Below are 6088 nucleotides of genomic sequence, written 5' to 3'. Positions count from 1 at the left end.
ACGGGAGAGGCCACAACAGTGAGAGGCCCGCACACCGCCAAAAAAAAAAACAATATTTGTATAAGCTGAACAAGGGACAGGTTATTTAGCTGTGCTCAGTTGGCTAATCTCTGATATTTGTACTGTTCAAAATGACACCATTACTTCTATAATAAATTTAATCATTCTTGCAAATATAAATATTTATGGTTCTCACAGTCACTTAAGTATTAAAACTTCACATTTTAATTCTTTGGGCAATTACTTCTCAGTCTATCTCTTCATAATTATAGCTCTAATATAAAAATGTTTCCCAATTTTATACCTTTTTATAAATTATAAAAAGGTATAAAAAGTCTTTTATTTATGCTTTTTGTTTCAAAACAAAATTGGGTTTATACTATCTAAACAATTTTGATACCTGCTTACAGTGTCATGGTGTGTGAATTCCACCTCCCTGCTTACTGCCACATTTCAGTCATACTTTTTTCTAGAAAGGATTTGAAAGGATCTATATAGATGCATAAAATATAAGAAAACAGTAAAAGTAATCATGTTATTAAATATCCCTTGATAATATGATTTATTGTGGCTTTATAATTTTCCTGCTTACATAATGCCATAATTTGTACCATAATTTAATCATTCCCAATCATTAGATATTTAGTTTGTTTTGAGTTTATTTAATTATAATAAATGAAACTGATGAACATCCTTAAATATAATCTATGTTTATATCACCGGTTAATTCCTCAGAAAATAAATGTCTTTATGAAATTATTGAGCCAAAAATCTAAACTTTATTAATATTCTTAGTATGTTTATGCCAAATTGCTTTATAGAAAAATTTGTGCATGTAGCTACTTGGAAAAGAAATTATTAGTTTCACTGTATAGTAAAAGTAAGAAGTAAAAATTAGTCCCTCAATTTTTGCAAAGTTACTTAATAACTACATTTGAATAATTTGTTTCTTGCTTGCTAAATCCGTTTACTGTGAATAAATTTATATCCATATTTTGGTCCAATCCAGGAATATGGTTAGCAGAACTTATCACTAAATTATAATTTTTTCCAGGAATGCCTAGAACTTCCATTCCCTCATATTATATGTATTGCAGTATATAAAACAGCATTCATATTTCTCTAGGCAAATACAGAAGTATTTAATTGGATTAGCATAAATTAGAAGAGTCCAGCATTCTCTTAATGTCTTATACTGATATCTTTTCTTCACAAAGAATATCTTACCCAATGTTTAATATTGTGGTGTAGAATTTACCACCTGTCAAACATCACTGTGAGAGATTTACTTCTATCAAAGAGCAATTTTATTTGTTTTGTTTGTTTGTTTTTTTCGGTACGTGGGCCTCTCACTGTTGTGGCCTCTCCCATTGCGGAGCACAGGCTCTGGACGCGCAGGCTCAGCGGCCATGGCTCACGGGCCCAGCCGCTCTGCGGCATGTGGGATCTTCCCGGACCGGGGCACGAACCCGTGTCTCCTGCATCGGCAGGCGGACTCTCAACCACTGCGCCACCAGGGAAGCCCCAAAGAGCAATTTTAGACATGACTGAAATATATCTACATGTTCTCTATTTCAGGATTTGCCTTGAACCAAACTGACATTCTTTATATATAAATAAATAGCAGTTCATACTCATATTTCTGATTCATATCACCACAGCAGGGTTCATTGTATCTGTCTCCCTTGCTTATTTGTAACATCTTTCTCTGACAGTGAAAAACCTGGCTCTTATCACCTTTGTTTTTGAAAGATATTTTCACCAGGTATAGAATTCTAGGCTGACAGTTTTAATCTTTCAGTACTTTTAAAGATGTTGCTCTACAACCTAAGTGTCCATCAACAGATGAATGTATAAAGAAGATGTGGCACATATATACAATGGAATATTACTCAGCCATAAAAAGAAATGAAATTGAGTTATTTGTAGTGAGGTGGATGGACCTGCAGTCTTTCATACAGAGTGAAGTAAGTCAGAAAGAGAAAAACAAATACTGTATGCTAACACATATATATGGAATCTAAAAAAAAGAAAAAGGTCATGAAGAACCTAGGGGCAAGACGGGAATAAAGACGCAGACCTACTAGAGAATGGAATTGAGGATATGGGGAGGGGGAAGGGTAAGCTGGGACAAAGTGAGAGAGTGGCATGGACATATATACACTACCAAATGTAAAATAGGTAGCTAGTGGGAAGCAGCCGCATAGCACAGGGAGATCAGCTCAGTGCTTTGTGACCACTTAGAGGGGTGGGATAGGGAGGTTGGGAGGGAGGGAGATGAAAGAGGGAAGAGATATGGGAATATATGTGTATGTATAACTGATTCACTTTGTTATAAAGCAGAAACTAAGACACCATTGTAAAGCAATTATACTCCAATAAAGATGTTAAAAAAAATATGTTGCTCCACTGTCTTCTGGCTTGCATTGTTTCCCGTGAGAAATCTGCTGTCATCCTTATCCTTGTTCCTCTGTACATACTTGTGTCTTTTTTCCCCTGTGGCTCCTTATAAGATATTCTCATTTTCACTGGTTTTGAGCAATTTGATTTTGATGTTCTTTGGTGTAATTTTCTTCATATTTCTTGTGTGGGGGATTTGTTGAACTTCTTGGATCTGTAAGTTTGTTGTTTTCACCAAATTTGAGAATTTTTTACCCATTATTTCTTCAAATAATTTGTCTCCTTTCTTCTCTCCTTTGAGGACTCTTTATGTTAAGCCACTTGAATTGTCTGATGCTCTTTCAAATTTTTAGATTCTTTTTTCTCTCTGTTTCTTTTTACATAGTTTCTATTCCTGTGTCTTGAAATTCACTTATCTTTTTTTCTGCCATGTCTCACCATCCATTAAATCCATTCTCTGTATTTGTCATCTCAGACATTGTAGTTTTAATCTCTAAAAGTTTGATTTGGATATTTTTCTTTTGTTTTAATATATTCCATGTCTTGACCTAACTTTTTGAACATATGGAATGCAGTTATGATAACTGAAATACTTCCTTGTCGACTAGTTGAACATCTGTGTCACTCCTGGGTCCGTTTTCATTGATTGATTATTCTCCTTGTTTTGGGTTTTCTTTTCCTCCTTCTTCATATGTCTCATAATCTTTGTTTGGATGCCAGACATTATTAATTTTACCTTGTTGGGTGCTGGGTATTTTTGGATTCTTATAAATGTTCTTGGTCTTTGTTCTGGAATGAAGTTACTTGGAAATATTATAGTCTTTTGAGTTTTACTTTTATGATTTGTTAAGCCAGTCTAGAACTATGCCCTTTCTAAGGCTCATTATTCTGCACTACTGAAGCAAGATCCTTCTGAACTTTCTACCCAGTGCCTCATGAATTATGAGTTCTCCCAGTCTAGCTGGTGAGAACAAGCACTGTTCCTGGTCTCAGGTATTTTTCTCAGAGACATGCACTGATCAGTACTCTTCTGAATACTCATGGGAGACCTTTTGCAGATCTCTGGAGTTCTCTGTGCAGCTTTCTCCTCTTCATCCACAACTCTCATCTGAAAACTCTAGCTGCCTTTGTCTCCACAGATTCTTAGTTCCATCTCCTCAACACAGGAAGTCAGTTGAGGTCTGCCTGGGTTCCTTCTCCCTGTGCCCCAACCTGGAAACTCTTTCAAGGTAGTAAGTAGGCAGGGGCAATTGTAGGGCTCATCTTGTTTACTTTCCATCTCTCAGGGATCACTGACTTTTGTTGCCTGATGTCAGGGTCTTGAAAAATCATCATTTCATATGTTTTGTCTGTTTTTTTTTGTTGGTGGTGGTGGTTTCTTTCTTTTAAGTTTCAGGGAGGGGGGTAAATCCAATCCCTGTTATTCCATCTTTGCCAGAAGCAGAAGTCTCAGTCCTTTAGGTCTCTGTTTCCTCTGTGTGGAATGCCCTATTCCAGATATCTGTGTGGTCAACTCCCTCACCTCCTCTTTCAGTTAGCAGTTTTTTCTTGGATGCTGGACATTGTGAATGTTCTGTTTTTATCTCTGGATTTTGTTGTCTTGCTTTAAAGGAGTGATAAGTTTTATTTTAGAAGTCATTTACATTATCTGTGGATCAGCTTAATCCTTTTGAGACTTGTTTTTAAGCTTTGATAGGATAGGTTTATAGTAATTTTTACTCTAGGGCTACTTTAACCGTATTACTTAAGACATGACTCTCTTGAATACAACAGATGTTCAGCAAGGTCTCTTAACTCTGGCTGCTTAAAAATTGTAATGTATCCCAGGCCTGAGTGAGCTCTGAGAATTGTTCAATTTACAGCTCCCGCTAGTTGTTCTTTTCCCAGCCTTACGTAGTCAAACCCTACTCATGTACAGTTTAGTATTCAGGCAGACTCAAGATGACTGTAGGTAAATTCCTGGAGCTCTGTCTCTGCATAGCTCCCTTCTTGTCATACTCTGCCCTGAAAATTGCAGTCTCTTCACCCTCTGAAACTCTAATCTCTGTCTCCTCAACTCAGTGAGATTAATTACTATTCCTGCTCCCAGTGTCACAGTCCAAAAAGGTCCCCTAGTCTGATAACTAGAAGGTTCATAGAAATCATCCTTCTCTCAGGCATCACAGTCCTCTCTACCTGTTTTTGAGAACAGTTGTCTCGTGTAGTTCTTTTAGTTTTTCATCAGAAGGCAAGTCCAGTACCAGTTACTCCATTATGATCAGAAGCAGACATCTTCAGAAGGATATTTTTAACACACAAGATAGGTCATGTCACTCCTGCTTAAAAATGTTCACTGGCTCATTTCAGTCAGTGAAGAAGCCAAAATACTTACAATGACCTTTAAGACTCTGCATGATCTGGCTCCCCTGTTACCTTTCTTTGCTTATATCCTACTGTTCCTCCCACAGCTTATTCCAATGTAGCCATGCTGACCTTCTTGTTATTTCTGGAACCACCAGGCATGCTTCCATCCTAGGTCGTTTGTGCTCTGTTTCCTGTGCTTCGTCAGCACTTTCTCTCCATGGCCATGGTGAGCCATGAGGCTAACTCTCTCACTTCTCTCACTCCCTTCAACTTCTCAATAACCATCCTATTTAAAGTTGCTACCGTCTCCTCACCATCACTCCTTTCCTTCCTTTTTCTTCCACTGCTCTGACTTTTGTCCCTTAGCATTTATCCCTTTCTGACATACTACTTTTTCTTATTTATCTGTCATGTCCATTGTTTAATGGCTGCCTTCCCCCATTAGAACTCAAGCTTCACAAGGGCAGAGATCATTGTCTTTTTTGTTCCTTATTACATCATATGCACTCAGTGCATCATTTTTTATTACTTTGTTGGATGTTTAATAAATTAAGTATCAAAAGTATAAATATTACTATACTTCTTTCTTCTCAAAAAGTTCCTTAAGCTTAAAGATTATAACCAGCAGAACTAAATTCCCCTGCCTTCATCAGTTATTATTGCCCATCATTAATTAAAATGTTACAACCATTTTTAAAATATATATGCCTGAATTTCTAATAGACTTTAATATAGTCAGAATTTTTACATCCTAACAATTACATAATCAAGGTTTAAAGTCAGCCTTGACCAATAAAAATTTTTTTTTCATAGTAAAGTTATAACTGTAATGTGTTAACTTTTTTTCCTCTTAGGGCAAAATACTTGTAATACAGTACAGAAATCTCAGATATATTTTAAAAGAAATAGCCTAACTAAGGCAAAAGTGAGAACGTTTTGGCTTTCAGAATTCCAAGAAAGGCTTGAGTAACTAAACCATGAAGAGTAGGTTTAGAGGCAGTAGCATGCTGGAGTTGCTGGCGTTGTCTCACAAGAGCTGATCATACATATCTCTTCCCAGTTCCACGTTCAGTGATGCCATGTTGGTAGCTTGGGATGGACCATGGTGAGACTTGTTTCCTCCAGAAGTCAGCAAACACTGCAAATCAGGGTTCCTCACCACTCCTTCCCCCGTCCCACTCAGCTTCACACAGCCACTTGTTAACCCTCTATTACCACATCTCTGGAGTTGAGCAGACATCAGGGACAACTGGTATCAGGGGCTTAAATGTCTCTAGAACTGTTAGAAATCTGAATTCTACCTCTCTAGAGGTTGACTTCTCTCAGGGAAGACTGGCTTACTCTA

The 6088-nt window shown here is 37.1% G+C and overlaps 1 protein-coding gene across 1 annotated transcript in view; it reads left to right on the top strand.

Annotated features, from left to right (window-relative positions):
- AGL (amylo-alpha-1,6-glucosidase and 4-alpha-glucanotransferase) overlaps positions 1-6088 on the top strand; it is a 77345-nt gene that overhangs the window by 5864 nt on the left and 65393 nt on the right.

Source organism: Physeter macrocephalus, chromosome 4 (genome assembly GCF_002837175.3).
Source record: "Physeter macrocephalus isolate SW-GA chromosome 4, ASM283717v5, whole genome shotgun sequence".
NCBI classification, from domain to species: domain Eukaryota; kingdom Metazoa; phylum Chordata; class Mammalia; order Artiodactyla; family Physeteridae; genus Physeter; species Physeter macrocephalus.
This window is presented reverse-complemented; position numbering and strand designations above follow the sequence as displayed.